Source organism: Chelonia mydas, chromosome 4 (assembly GCF_015237465.2).
Source record: "Chelonia mydas isolate rCheMyd1 chromosome 4, rCheMyd1.pri.v2, whole genome shotgun sequence".
Lineage (NCBI taxonomy): Eukaryota > Metazoa > Chordata > Testudines > Cheloniidae > Chelonia > Chelonia mydas.
This window is the reverse complement of record NC_057852.1, coordinates 93,930,734-93,946,681: the sequence shown is the minus strand read 5'-3', so window position 1 is coordinate 93,946,681 and position 15,948 is coordinate 93,930,734. Positions and strand designations below refer to the sequence as shown.

At 44.4% G+C, this 15,948-nt stretch overlaps 1 long non-coding RNA gene across 1 annotated transcript in view; it reads left to right on the top strand.

Moving 5' to 3' along the window:
• The first annotated feature begins 554 nt into the window (after positions 1 to 554).
• The window catches only part of LOC122465348, a 100,288-nt gene continuing 84,894 nt past the window's right edge, over positions 555 to 15,948 (top strand). The window contains exon 1 of the long non-coding RNA XR_006290113.1: positions 555 to 585. This is a non-coding gene — a long non-coding RNA (uncharacterized LOC122465348). The remainder of the gene's footprint in view (positions 586 to 15,948) is intronic.

Here is a 15,948-nt window from a genome sequence, read left to right as displayed (position 1 = left end):
CAGCAGCTCCAGGCAGCAGCCCGGTGGCCAGGCTGGCAGAGAGGACCCCTCACAGGTGGTGTTGATGGTGGTGGTTGTGTCCACAGCAGCGGTAGCAGCAACGGCTGGGGTAGGGGTCCCTCACTCCCCCCCCCCCCCAAGGGGCTGTAGTTGGAACAGTAGCAACAGCACCCACGGGTGGGTGGGTGGGGGAGTCCAGCAGCTAGCCAGCAACCAGGTAGTGGAGAAGGGGGGTGGGTGGATGGCGTCCGGCCCGGCCAGGGGAGCAGCTGGAGCAGGGCCCAAGGCCGAGCAGCAGCCTTCCTCCTTCCTCCAGGCCAGTCGGGTTCAGGAGAGGGCAGATCTACTGGCCACTGGATGAACAGTTTTCTGTTCCCTAACTGACCAGAGTAGGGGCTGCTCCAAGCTAATGAGAACACCTGACTCCAATTAACCTGCAAAGAGTCAGGTGAGGCCATTAAGCTAATGTGAGCACCTGACTCTAATTAAGGCCTCTCTGATAATATAAAAGGGCTCACTCCAGCCAGGCACAGGAGTGGAAATGCTGCTGAAGGGCTGGTTAATGAAGATACCCTATAGTCATTGGTAAGGGAGCCCTAAGGTAAGGGTGAAGAAGGGAGAAGCAGGAGAGCTGTGGGGAAGTGGCCCAGGAAGATGTAGCAACTCGGTAGTAAAAGGTTGGTTGCCAACAGCTGCTACCATTAGAGTCCCTAGGCTGGAATCTGGAGTAGAGGGTGGGCCCAGCTTCCCCCCCACCACCCCCAACCCACCACTACAGAAACATCTCCTGGGAGAGGAAAACAGGCCGCTGTCAGCACAGGAGGCTAAACTGTTTTGGCATTAGCCTGTAGGAGCAATAGAGACTGTGGGAACTCTCTCACCAACCTCTATTGTTGGCTTATGATGAAAAGTGCTCAGTAGACTGTATCCCTGGCCCTAGAGACAGAAGGGCTACATGGAGGGTTGTAGTGAGCCTCTGAAGCTAGCATAAACTGCGTGGAAGAGGGGGACCCATGGAGACAAGGTCAGAGCTCTGCCACAATGCCTTTCAAAACTCTGTGAATTGCCCATAATGCAATTCTGATCCTGCATTGTTTAATGACATTTTCTATTAGTAAATCTAACCAATCATATAGATAAAAATAATTATTGCCTGTTAAATGCAAATCTCATGGTTATGAATGAGTATTTAATGTAACATCATAATATATTCACATCTGTTTATAACAATTTCTTTTTGTGCAATTTCCTATATATTTTTCCAGGCATTTTGAGCATAGTGCCACTTTTTAACTTTTAACCACTATTAATTTCTTGTCATTATAATCCAATTCTTGGGCAACTTAGCATTCCTTTGACAAACTCTGAAACACAATAAACTGAAATGTAGGCCACTTAAAAGCTGTCCAGTACTGAACATGGCTTTTCTTTCCCTTTATCTCTACTGTGTACAGCTAAATTTTATTTTATTAGCACCAAAGCATCACACATCCTACGTCTGTTTATTATCACGTACTTGACAACTTTAAAATGACATTTATTGTTATTCTTTAGAAGCCATCCAGAAAATTTGTTCGCAAGCTGCCAGACACCACTAGTTGATGCCAGTGCTTATGTGGTCTTTGATAATGCCAGTATTATGCACTCTATAGATTCAGTGTGTTCTTTTAATATTCACATGACATAACCAGGCTGCCTAAGAATAAGAACTGACGAAGATGCTGATTTATTAGGCATTAAGATGCTTCATCCTGTCTGCTTATATTTTATTAATTATTTTCCCATCATTTTGTTTTATGTGCAATACCTTATTCTGTTGATAGAACATAATGTGGCAATAACTCAACAGTTGCTATATTTGTAAGATTACATTGTATACTGGAAATGGTAAATGCTTGTCTTAGTGGATAGGGGATTGAAGTTCTTAATCTTTCCCACTAAGCAAGGCTTAGCAAACCTAGGAAATCAAGGCCTTTCAGTTCAAATCTTAGACTTGTGTGGATTCCCCTTTTTCCTTGGTCAGTTCTCAAGCTATGTAGGCAGTCAGCGGATCCATTTATATGCACTGTTTAACAATAGTAGTTTTATTCTCCGTTCAAGCCCTTTATGGAACTGCTAAACTATCTATTTGACCTCGTATTTAGCTGTGACTCTGAGTACCTTTTCCAGACCTGAAGAATAGCTCTTTGTAGCTCGTCTCCCTCACCAACAGAAGTTGGTCCAATAAAGGATATTGCCTCACCGACATAGGCTTGATTGCAGAATTAGTCAACTGAGTAGCTGATAAATGGAGATACAGGTTACAACCTAGTAAAATATCTAATAGAGAAATGTTCAGTATCTTCCTTATGGGCAAGCTTGGGCCCTTAATAGCAGAAATAATGATAAATTGTCATTTTGGGAGAGACAAGCTGTAGAAGAAAACAGCAACAAACACTTACAGAAAAAAAAGTAAGCTGCCCAGTAACTATTTTGCTCAATTTGTCCCACTCTTTTAAAATGCAATTAAAAAATAAACAAACAAACCCCCTATATGTGTTGACGACAGAATAGACGGCTAAAACACTTTACATACCATTACACAGTTATGTCTGTGTGAGCTGTAGGAAGGATTTTTAGCCTTCTTATTTCTATTTAGCATTCTTAGCCTTGTTTTTTTTAGGAAGAAATTTTCCTCCCTGGGATTCTTAAAATGAAATTCAGTAACTGTCAAAGATCTCCATCTCTCCTTTAAAACAAACCTCATTAGAGATGTAAATAAGCATGACACACAATAGTCTTAAAATCTATTAGACAACACAACCAATTTTCCTTGCCAGGACATTTAGTTGTGCCGATCTGAGATTAATCATTTGTCTGTTGTAGACACTAATTCAAAATAAGAGAAAATATCCTTCAGAATGTCTTAGAAATATAAAATATGAATAAAAGGCTTGACTCATAGAGTGGATTCTGTATAATCACTGCAGATTACCCACGCTGACAAATATCTTTGCTTTTGTTGAGTAAGGGAGTAAATTCTAACATATACATTTATAGTTTCTGTAATTTATCACATAATAAATGCCAGCAACAAGCCATGTTTATCCACAAAGCTGGACTGACAAGTCCCCTTCCATTTGCATGTGTTATACAAACATTTTTATAAAAAACGAGGAGTCCTTGTGGCACCTTAGAGACTAACACATTTATTTGGGCATAAAGACTCCTCTTTGTTTTTGCTGATACAGACTAACATGGCTACTACTCTGAAACCTGTAAACGTTTTTATGGTTGTAATAGATTTCCACTCTTTGCTTGAGCCTGAGTTACTGTATACTCTCACTAAAGGCCCAGATTGTGTCACTTAGTCTTTGCCTGAGTTGGGAATTTTTATGTTACTTAGGAGGATGCAAAGTTCTCCCTGCAGCTCACCTGGCTATCTCCTCAGGCTGGTGCATGGTGCGAGCGGGGAGACTGGCCCCTTTGGAGTGACTTGAACCCTGAGGGTAGCAGGAGGAAGCAACTTCTATCCTCCCTTTAGCACGACTGCTGCTATGTCTGGCCCCGTAATTGGTGTATACAAGTGAAGACATTTACTTTCTTCCTACTACTACACACCCACACTAGGGCCAGTCTGTGCAGGCTTTTGCTTCCAGCACATCTGTGCCAATCTATTTTTGACTATTAAGACTCAATATCATAAAATATAACTGGTAGCATTTAGTGAACTTTCGCTTTAGCAGTTCTGCCTTTTGGGGGATAGAAGCTGATTTTCCTTATCTTCACATGTGCACATTCTGAGTATATTCCTTTTCCTCTGACTGGGTGGTATGCAGTGAAACCAGGATAAGAAGGCTGCTGCCTTCAGGGCACAAGAAGGAGCAGATTTGTATTAAGGTAGTTCTCCCACCCTATGTGATGGAAGCTGCTGCGTCTATCGTGAAAAGAGTGATAATGAATGGTACATTTCAAATGAAGATTTATAAATAAATACCTGATATAGCTGAAATTGTAGCTTTCCTTCTACAAATGTCTCAGAAAGATATATGTACGAACTCAACCCACTGTGATCATGGCCAAAGTATTCATTTTTCATTTCTTATATATAAATACCATGAAACCTGAACTTTCATCCATAGAGGTTGAAATTCTCCCTTGCACAGAGAGCCAGGGAAGAGCTTATGTACTACATAAATTCCATTTTGAGTAATTTAGTGGTACATAGGCCTTGTTCTGGCCTTATGCACAGAGATGAATTCCACCTACATTGCTTGCCAATTCTTGTGTCAAACCTGCCCCTTTCTGAGACTTCCTGACTTCTCAGTGGGTTAGGGAAATTATAAGTATCCTTTGCTGTGGCAATTGCTGTTAATTTGCAAAGGAAATCATCTAAAGCTATGAGGTGAAATCCTAGCCCAATTAAGTGGAATACTTATACTCCCACTGAGTTCATTAGGGCCAGGATTTCACTGATGGTGTAATTTTCCCTCATCAGAACTAATGATTATTACATATGGAAGAGCAAATGTGTTAATGGGAGCAGGAAATCTTTAGATGTGATGTAAGTTGCACCACAATAATTAGTGTAGGAAAGGTTCAAACAGTTCTGTCAGGTGAAGGCAAAATAGCAAGGTAAAGAAATAGATCAAGCCATACATGGGACACAACTTCAGGGAAGAGTATGAGCTACAGGTGATGCTAACAGAACTCAGTATATAGTAAACAACAATGCAGCAAAATGCTCACAATGGAAATAAACTGTAATAATCACCAAAGCAGAAAAGACTCAAACAGATGTTAACAGGAAGTAAAATTCACACTCTGTAGTGAATAACTGCAAATAAAATGACTCACCCACCAAATAATGGAAATAACAATTGCAGTTTATAGTGCACAACAGTGTGGGAGTGAGTCACAAACCTCTTGAACCAGAGGAGAGAAGCATAACATACAGTCAGGGGGCAGAGAAAGCAATGGATGAGATACTTAAAAGATTCTAGAAACAGAATTAATAAAAATATCACCATTTATAGAATAGAAAGGCAAAAATATAAATTCTAGTATATTTCTTACTGCTTCAAGTGTTGTCTCAACCAGACTGTGTGAAAAGACCTTATTTTGACAAATTCATATATATTTGCATGACTCTCCTATTGCTCATGATGGGTAAATCAGGAGCAACAGCATTTTATTCCCCAGAGTTACACTGAATAAGGCCTGAAGTCAGACTTACACTGAATAAGACCCAATAGCTAAGTGGCATGTACCATCCTGGATGCCCTTGAAAACTCACAAACATTTGCTGAACCTTCTTGTGGTTGATGTAAATAGCAGACACATTGGAAAGAGCAGATATAGAGTAGAAGGTCCCTGAAAAGCACCTGTTGAAGAAGTTACAAAGAAGCCAGTGAAAGCCTCAATAACCATATATCCATGGAGTTGACTGCTGATGGGCTGTTTTTGTCTTTTTTTTTAGTCCATTCCATTTTTCTGTCTTCCTGATTAGCTTATGTGTTTTTGTAAGGATTCCTCTATTTTCTCTCTGACATTCTGCACTTGGGTAGAAAGTATGGTCCTGTGATTACAGTGTTAGCCTGGGACTCTGGAGACCCGATTTCAATTTTCTGCTCTAAGACAGTCGTCTTATGTGACTTCAAGCAAGTCAGTCTCCGTGCCTCAGTTCCTCATCTGTAAAATGGGAGTTCCTTACCTCGCAGAGGTGTGACAATAAATAAATTAAAAATTGAGAAAGGCTCAGATACTGCAGTAATGAGGGCCATGTAAGTATCTAAGATAGATGGCTATTCTTACTACCGGGGATCACTGGTGCACTCAACAACAGCTATAATATTCTTCATCCTGGCCTGTATTCCCTCATCACAATAATAAATCAATATAGAGGTGCATTATACTGACGCACAGTCTACACTTGCTGAATCAGAAGCTTTGTTTCTGTATATTTAGTGGTAATTTATAGGAAAGATTGACTGGCTGTGATGGAAAGGATGATGTCATGCTGCGTACTTCTGGAATGATTTTGAGGGCTGTGTTTCTACTGTCTAATAGCTGATAAAATTTCATTTGGAATTCAGCAAGTCATATACCTTACACAAGCATACATTCCACAGTGTAGAACAGAAACAGGTGTGGTCACGGTTAATTAGGGGCTCACTCACACTTATTTTCTAAACTATCTCTTGTATGTAATTAAGGCTAAGGATCTGTCTAAATGGGAAGGTTTTACTTTGTCACCTAAGGTGTGAATTAAAACCAATAGAGTTATGCTGGTAAAAACCAACCACCTCTCCCCCTTAGACACTCACATACCGATATAATGGTGTGTTGTTTTGTTGTTTGGGGGGTTGGTTTGATTGCTTTTTTTGGTATAGCTTATATCCCTTTGTCAAGGTTCCTTCCCCACTCTGAACTCTAGGGTACAGATGTGGGGACCTGCATGAAAGACCCCCTAAGCTTATTCTTACCAGCTTAGGTTAAAAACTTCCCCCAGGTACAAACTTTGCCTTGTCCTTGAACAGTGTGCTGCCACCACCAAGCCCTTTAAACAAAGAACAGAGTGTGGTAAACCCAGGACAAACAGCTACGGGGGGGGGGGGGGGAATAATTAGTCCCAGGGGGCTAAAAGGCCCCTCCCTATCCACTGAGGAGAGAGAACCTGGGCCAATAAGGTTCAGCTGGAAAAGGGGTTGCTAGGGAACCAATTAGGTTCAGCTGACTCCAACCACTTGAGACCTTTTTAAAACCCTCCCCTGCATGGAAGGAGGGGGGGGAGTAAGGGGAACATGGAAGCTTCCAGTAGGCTGTTTGCAGCAAGACACCAAACTTTCCCAGCAGGGAGGCTGCACTCCCTCCCCAGAAGGGAAGGACAACAAGCACAAGGGACTGACTGAGGAGAGGAGTAGCAGGACCCTGTGCCACCTATAAGGATTTGCCTTGCCCCAAACCTGAGTCTCCAAGGCTAAAAAGGACTGAGCCTGCTGAGGCGAACAAGGTATTTTGCCACACTTGGTGTCAGCAGGGGATGCGGAGAGTGAGTAAAGCTCTGTGGCAAGCCATCTCACGACAGGGTAAATCACTCCTCGCCCCCCCAAAAAAATGGAGGACGTAGTGAAGGCATTGATACAGGCCACTGTGGCCCAACACGAGGCTACCAGGGTACAGATGGCTGCCCAGCAAGAGTCAGTACATCTCCAAAGGAGATGAACCAATTACTGATGAACCAGTTGGCCCAAGATCGAGCCACTCTGAATGAAGTAGTGAACTAGTTAAAAGCCCTGACCACGCTGATGCATGGGCTCCAGGGGGGCCAGCTGCTGTGGGAAAGCAACTATTTACAGAAGATGACCACGGACAACGATATAGAGGCATATCTCCTTGCCTTCGAGAGGATGGCACTGTGGGAGGCCTGGCCCCAAGACCAGTGGGCAGGTATCCTGGCTCCATTCCTGGGGAGCCCCAGAAGGCCTATTTCAACATGACCACTGTCATAAATATAAAGGGGAAGGGTAAACCCCTTTAAAATCCCTCCTGGCCAGAGGAAAACTCCTCTCACCTGTAAAGGGTTAAGAAGCTAAAGGTAACCTCACTGGCACCTGACCAAAATGACCAATAAGGAGACAAGATACTTTCAAAAGCTGGGAGGAGGGAGAGAAACAAAGGGTCTGTGTGTCTGTCGGTATGCTGCTTTGCCGGGGATAGAACAGGAATGGAGTCTTAGAACTTTTAGTAAGTAATCTAGCTAGGTATGCATTAGATTATGATTTCTTTAAATGGCTGAGAAAAGAATTGTGCTGAATAGAATGACTATTTCTGTCTGTGTGTCTTTTTTGTAACTTAAGTTTTTGCCTAGAGGGATTCTCTATGTTTTGAATCTAATTACCCTGTAAGGTATCTACCATCCTGATTTTACAGGGGTGATTCCTTTACTCCTATTTACTTCTATTTCTATTAAAAGTCTTCTTGTAAGAAAACTGAATGCTTTTTCATTGTTCTCAGATCCAAGGGTTAGGGTTTGGGTCTGTGGTCACCTATGCAAATTGGTGAGGATTTTTACCAAACCTTTCCCAGGAAGTGGGGTGCAAGGGTTGGGAGGATTTTTGGGGGAAAGACGTGTCCAAACTACATTTCCCAGTAAACCCAGTTAGAGTTTGGTGGTGGCAGTGGTTATTCCAAGGACAAAAGATAAAATTAATTTGTACTTTGGGGAAGTTTTAACCTAAGCTGGTAAAAGTAAGCTTAGGAGGTTTTCATGCAGGTCCCCACATCTGTACCCTAGAGTTCAGAGTGGGGGAGGAACCTTGACAACCACAGAGACAGCTATGGATTACCCCCACTGAAGGCAGAAATCCTGAAAAGGTCAGGTGTGATGCCAGCCATACGAGCCCAGCGCTTCCACGAGTGGAAATAATGGGACAGCAAACCGCCGAGGTCCCAACTATTTGATTTAATCCACCTCGCCCAGAAGTGGCTCCGGCCCGAGACCTGTGGGCCAGAGAAGGTAGTGGAAATCCTCGTGTTGGACAGGTACATGAGGGGGTTGCCCCCTGACATACGAGGGTGGGTCCACCAAAATGATCATTCCTCCTATGATGAACTAGTTGCCCTTGTAGAGAGACACCTAGCAGCCCAAGAACTTTCTCAGACCACCGGGAAAGGAAGGCGCCAGAATTGGAGACAAGTCTCTGCGTCAAGGCCCCGGTTTGCCCTAGCGCTAGGCTGGACTATGGAGGGGAGGAAGGAGGGAGAAGAGCAGCCAGAGGTCCTGGAGAGACTTGAGGACTGGGGGAGAAAGGCTCAGGGGATAAAGCCCTGTAGCCCGAAAAATCAGGGGCTGCCCCGAGCAGGATACCAATGTTATGCATGATTGGGGCAAATCGCTGCCCAATGCCCAAATTTAGAAGAGCCCATGCAATGTGAACTGGGAGATATAGGGGGACCATGTGATCTAATAAGTCTATTAGGGGTTGCGATGGTCCCTCATAGACACACTAGACCAATTAAGATGAATGGTATAGAGACCACTGCGTTAGTAGACTCGGGAAGTGCAATCACTCTGGTCTTGGGAAAGCTGGTTGGGCAGGACCAACTATCCCAGGCCAAACACTCAGGAATATCCTGTGTGCACGGGGATGTCAGTTACTACCTGACCATCCCCGTAAAAATAGAAATTCTCAGAAACCCCACTAAGGTGACGGTGGGAGTAGTTCTGAAACTCCCCTATCCAGTCCTTATCGGACGAGACTTCCTGGGATTTGATAGCCTACTATCTGGGGAGAAGGTGGAAGAAAATAATGAACTCTGGACCCAGGGGGTGGCCCAGATAGATAACCCACCCCCCGGCCTTCCATGAATTTGACCAGGATTTGTTCTCCCCGCCAGGAAAGCCCTGGAAGACTCGGAGGGAATGGAGGGTGGATAAAAGAAGGGGAACAAGGATCTTGACCCAGTACCAGAAATCTATGCTTGTAGAGGAAAGAGGTGGCTCAACAGACAGCAGGCGATCAATGACCCAATTGCCAGACCTAGTTCCCCGGGGGTTTTCTCCAAGGGGGAGACAGAGGTAGATCCCCCTGAGTTTGGACAAATGGGGACCTCACTCAGGAATTTTGGTCAGGATCAGGCCAATGATCCAATATACAGCAATATTTGTAAAGAAGTAGTCTAGGTAAATGGAGTCCCTGTGGACGGGAGAATTAAGGGCCCAGGGCCATATTATGTGATTAAGGGTGATCTGCTATACAGAGTAGTCTGGGTCCAAGAGCAAGTCTTAGAACAACTCTTGGTCCCACAGAAGCATCAGAGGGGCGTGATGGATCTGGCCTACAGCCATCTGTTTGGTGGCCATCTAAGGGTAGATAAGACCCTTGATTGGATTCTGCAGAGGTTTTTTTGGCCTGGCATTTATGCGGCGGTCTGGCAATATTGTACCTCCAGTCCAGAATGTCAGATACATGGGCCCTGACCACACCTAAGGGCCCATGTACCTCTACCAATTATTGAAATCCCATTCGAGCGAATAGCTATGGACCTAGTAGGGCCATTGGAGAAGTCAGCCTGGGGTCATCAGTGCATTCTGGTAGTACTAGATTATGCCACCCGATATTCCGAGGCTGTACCCCTACGGAACACTATGTCCAAGACCATAGCCAAAGAATTAGTCTGGATTTTTTCCAGAGTAGGGATACCTAAAGAGATCCTGACTGACGAAGGGACCCCCTTTGTGTCTAAGTTAATGAAGGACCTACGTACAGTGCTCCATATATGGACCCTCAGGACGTCAGTCTATCATCCCCAGACCGATGGTCTTGTCGAATGCTTCAATAGAACATTGAAGAACATGCTATGGAAAGTGGTTAGCTGCGATGGGAAAGACTGGGATGCCCTACTGCCTTACTCGCTGTTTGCTGTACAGGAGGTTCCCCACGCTTCCACTGGATTCTCCCCATTTGAGCTGTTATATGGTCGCCACCCCAGGGGCATATTGGACATGGCCAAAGAGGGCTGGGAAGAACAGCCGAACCCTGGGAGAAACGTCGCTGAACATGCGTTGCAAATGAAAGACAGGATAGCCCAAGTCTCCCCCCCCCCTTGTGCACGAACACCTGGAAAAGGCCCAAGAGGCCCAACAAACATACTACAATCACTAAGCAATGACCTGGAAGTTCCAGGTGGGAGACCGGGTAATGGTGCTCACACCCACGGCAGAGAGCAAGCTCCTGGCCAGGTGGCAGGGGCCACTGAGATAATAGAAGCCGTAGGAGAAGTCGACTATAAGGTCCGACAGCCGGGTCGCCAGAAGCTAGAGCAGATCTACCATATAAATCTGCTGAAACCATTGCAGGATAGAGAAGCGTATGTGGTTGCGCTAGGGGCACCATCCCCTAAAAGCAACCAGCCCGACCAAGTGGGAATATCCCCGGAGTTGACTCCAGAGCAATGATCTGAAGTAATCAGCCTGATTAAATGCAACCAGGATGTGTTCTTGGAAAAGCCAGGCAGGACTACTGAGGTTCACCATCACATCCTCACAGAGCCTGGAGTGAAGGTGAACGTCAAGCCATACTGGATCCCAGAGGCCAAAAGAGAGGAGATCAGGACAGAGGTCAAGAAAATGCTGGCCTTAGGAGGCATTGAAGAATCGCATAGCCTATGGTCAAGTCCAGTGGTTTTAGTGCCTAAGCCGGATGGCAGTGTGAGGTTCTGCAATGACTTCCGAAAGCTGAATGAGGTGTCCCAGTTTGATGCATACCCTATACCCCAGCTAGATGAGCTAATTGACAGATTGGGAAAAGCACGGTTTGTGTCTACCCTTGACCTGACCAAGGGCTATTGGCAGATCGGCCAAGGCTGACAAAGAGAAGATGGCCTTTGCAACTCCAGAGGGACTATTTCAGTACACCATCCTTCCCTTTGGGTTGCATGGGGCTCCTGCTACTTTCCAAAGGCTCATGGACAAACTGTTGTGACCACATGGCAAGTAAGCGGAAACCTACCTCAATGATATCCTCATATATAGCCCCAACTGGGGGACACACTAGGAGAAGGTGGAGGCAGTTCTGGATACCCTGAGGAAGGTGGGGCTGACGGCAAACCCCTCCAAATGTTAACTCAGGCTAGCTGAAGCCAAATACCTCGGGTATACAGTGGGGAGGGGCGTGGTGAGGCCCTATACTGAAGTGGTTCCGACCACTCTGAAAAAAACAGGTCAGAGCATTCCTGGGACTAGCGGGGTACTATAGACAGTTCATTCCCCACTTTGCCATCAGGGCATGTCCATTAACAGACCTAATGAAAGCTCGGGGCCCAGACATAGTAAGATGGACGACTGCAGTTGAAGACGCTTTTTCAGATCTCTGGACGGCCCTCTGCACAGACCCCATACTCGTGGCCCCAGACTGGGGGAAGGCGTTTATCCTACAAACCAACGCCTCTGATGTAGGGTTGGGGAGCAGTACTTTCACAAATGGTCGGGGATGGCGAACACCCTGTCCTCTTCCTCAATAGGAAGCTCCTGCCTAGGGAACGGAAATATGCCGTTGTCGAAAAAGAATGCCTGGCAGTAAAATGGGCAGTAGAAAGCCTCTGCTACTATCTACTGGGATGGAGGTTTACCCTTGTTACAGACCATGCCCCTCTGCAGTGGATGCACCAAAACAAAGACAAAAATGCAAGAGTAAGGAGATGGTTCCTGTCACTTCAACCCTTCCACTTCAGAGTACAACATAGGTCTGGAATCCAACATGGCAATGTGGATGGCCTGTCGAGATTGCACTGTTTGCCGACCCAAGTAGCCGAACCCCATAGTGTTGGGGGGGGGAAGGCAATATGTGGTAAACCGAGGGCAAACAGCTACAAAGGTTCAGCTGACTCCAACCACTTGAGACCTTTTTAAACCCTCCCCTTCATGGAAGGCGGGGGGGAGTGAGAGAAGCAGGGAAGCTGCCAGTAGGCTGTTTGCACCAAGACACCAAACCTTCCCAGTAGGGAGGCTGCGCTCCCTCCCCAGAAGGGAAGGAAAACAAGCACAAGGGACTGACTGAGGAGAGGAGTAGCAGGACCCTGTGCCACCTATAAGGAAAGACCACTTGGAGACATCTTCCCCCAAAATATCCCCCCAAGCCCTACACCCCCTTTCCTGGGGAAGGCTTGATGATAATCCTCACCAATTGGTACAGGTAAACACAGACCCAAACCCTTGGATCTTAAGAACAATGAAAAATCAGTCAGGTTCTTAAAAGAAGAATTTTAATTAAAGAAAAGGTAAAAGAATCACCTCTGTAAAATCAGGATGGTAAATACCTTACAGGGTAATCCGATTCAAAACATAGAGAAACCCTCTAGGCAAAACCTTAAGTTACAAAAAAGACACAAACAGGAGTATACATTCCCTCCAGCACAGCTTATTTTACAAGCCATTAAACAAAAGAAAATCTAACACATTTTCTAGCTAGATTACTTACTAACTTTACAGGAGTGGTAAGGCTTGCATCCCTGATCTGTTCCTGGCAAAAGCATCACACAGACAGACAACCCTTTGTTTCCGCCCCCCTGCTCCGGATTTGAAAGTACCTTGTCCCCTCATTGCTCATTTTGGGTTAGGTGCCAGCGAGGTTACCTTAGCTTCTTAACCCTTTACAGATGAAAGGGTTTTGCCTCTGACCAGGAGGGATTTTATAGCACTGTATACAGAAAGGTGGTTAACCTTCCCTTTATATTTTGACAGTCTTATACTGGAATAAGAGTGTCCCAATGGGGGTTATACCAGTCTCACATCAATACAGTTATACAGATATAATAACAGGCAAAACTTTCCCATATAGACAAATTTAAGTCCACAGTTACCTTCTCCTGTGTGCTCCAGAATGAGTGTTCCAAGAATCAATATTCAGGATATTTAGTATATTTTTTCTGCATATAAATATGTGCCTATTTGCTTGTGTGACCATCCTCTAACAAATAGGTTCTGCATCTAAAACGTTAAAGAGACTCAGGCAATGACAAAAGTTTTCTGCTGTAGGCAAGAGCATCCAAAAGACCCCGCCAAACTAACACCACAACATTTCTTGCAATATTTTCCCAATATTCAATTAAACTGAATTTTTAAGACAATGTTTACAGGTATCAGATAGTGACTTGGAATAACATTACATCCAAAACATACTGGAATGATTATGGAGAGAGGTTTTGTTACTGGAGTAATCTGAACTGCTTGATCTTTCAGAACCCTAAAATGGAGATTCTGACTGTTTAGCTATCTCAGAACGCTTTGGTTTTCACTGTAGGCTTCACTTTGATATATTTTCCTACAGTAAAAACAAAGCGTTCTGAGATAGTTTAACTGTCATTTTAGGGTTCTGATTTGGATTAGTAGATCTTACAGATCTCTTCTGAAATTGGTGTTTCATTGTGCTAGGCCCTATACAAAAACATAGTAAAAAAAAAAATAGACCTGGAAGAGTAAAGAGTTTACAGTCCAAACATAAGTAAGAGAGTATGAAAGGAATGTGGCATTTTATCCCCATTTTACAGAAAAGAAACCGAGTCGGAGATTAAGCTCAAATTCATGAAGGGACTTAGGCGTTATGATGCCCAGGTTTGTAGTGCCTAATTTTTAGATGCTTAGAAAATCACAGGAACAACACTGCAACACACAAAGCCTGAGTTAGGTACCTCGGATCCTGTATGTTGAGCGGGGAGAGATAGATGCCTTAGAATGCAACCCCCAAAGCCAGCACACTAGGTGGCTCTATGCTAGCCAATGGGAGACACTCACCAGAAGGGTACGTGCTAAGACCCACTCCTCTCATGGAGATAGGCACCTATGTCCAGGCTGCAAGGAGGTGCCTATCTCTGCTTGTGATCCATGAACCAGAGACTATAGGTGTTCAGCCACCTACGTTACATGTGGGGACCTGATCCGGTAGGTGTGTTCTGAGACCACCTACCAGATCAGCCTCCTTTGGTGAGTTCACACATAACAGTGGTGCAGGGAGGAGAGAAGCTCCCTTAGAACCTTTAGCCTAATGGGCAAGGTATTCACCCAGTATGTGGGAGATCTCCTGTTCGTGTCACCCCTCTGTCCGAGGGGAGAAGGGATTTGAACATGTCTCAGCCATCTCTGAGGTGAGTGCCCTATTCGCTGGGTATAGAATATTCTGATGTGGGTCTCCCTCTGCTTCGTCTATTGAAGTTGTTCTGCTTTAATTAAATAATTGAATAATTAAATATTAATTGGGCCATTGAAAAAGTTAGAATGACTCTACAGCCAAGTGGTTAGGACACACACTTGAGAAGTGGCAGATCCTTATTCAAATCCCTGCTCTCCCTAGGAGGAGGGGGACTTGCACTGGTTGAACTCACTGAGTACCCTATCCACCAGGCTAAAGATTGTAAGGGAGATCCTTCTCCCTCAACTGCTGTTTTGTGGGAACTTGCCTGAGCAATTTACGCAGCCAAACACCTATCTTTTCTGGTTTGCAGATCGCTCTCCAGTTAGGCATCTGGGTGCCTAGAGTGAGGCTGCAGAGTGCATACCCATAGGCAAAATCTTAGGCATCAAGTCAGTTTAGGTGCCTAAGGGGCTAGGCAGCAGTTTAGCAGGAGTTTTGTGGATCACAGTGGTGCCTAGAAAAGGAATTTAGGCCCCTAAGTATCACTGAGGAACCCCCTCCCCCCCCCCCCCCCCCCCCCCGAGGACAAACAAGAACTCTGTAGGCAGAGCCAGGAACTTAAGCATGAACCACACTTTCTCTTATCTTCTGAAATTGCCTTAAAATATGTTTTCACAAAGACCAATACTTTGCATACTGAAATAATCTAACGTTTGTGCAGTGACTTTTTTCACCCATTATTTGTCTGACTCTGTTCCTTTAATTTAAATATGCAGTAAAACTTTTCTAAATGCTGTGTGTGTTTTTGTTTGTTTTGGCAATATTGTTGATAGGTACAGTTTCTTATATTGTTGAGGCTTTCAAAGAGCCATTAAAATTTCCCATGCAATATAAACAATGTGTAATAACAATAATGGTGAGTGGTTCCAAGATGGGCTAGTCCCCACTTGTAACGTTCCTGAGCTGACTATCCTCTTGTCTTGAAGGAATGATATCTCTTGATACAGGCTGCTTTATGAACAGGAATAGCATTTCTTGAATTTGACTGCATTTTGGAAATTGGTTTGCATCAACGTCTAACCCGCATTAGATCAAACACATTGGATTTCTCCTACTTCATTTTTTTAAAAATGCCTAGTCATACTGAAACTGAGAGTAATGCTGCTGATGCATTTTATCTCTTCCTTTTTTGTACTGTCATTATGTATACATTGTGGGACAAATAACTAATATTTCATTTATCAGCAAAATCATTGACTAAATGCTAGTCCCCTCAAATTCCACTGCTAGAAATGTGGCAGTCAATACAAATATTTTTTTCACATTTAAAAGCTTGATT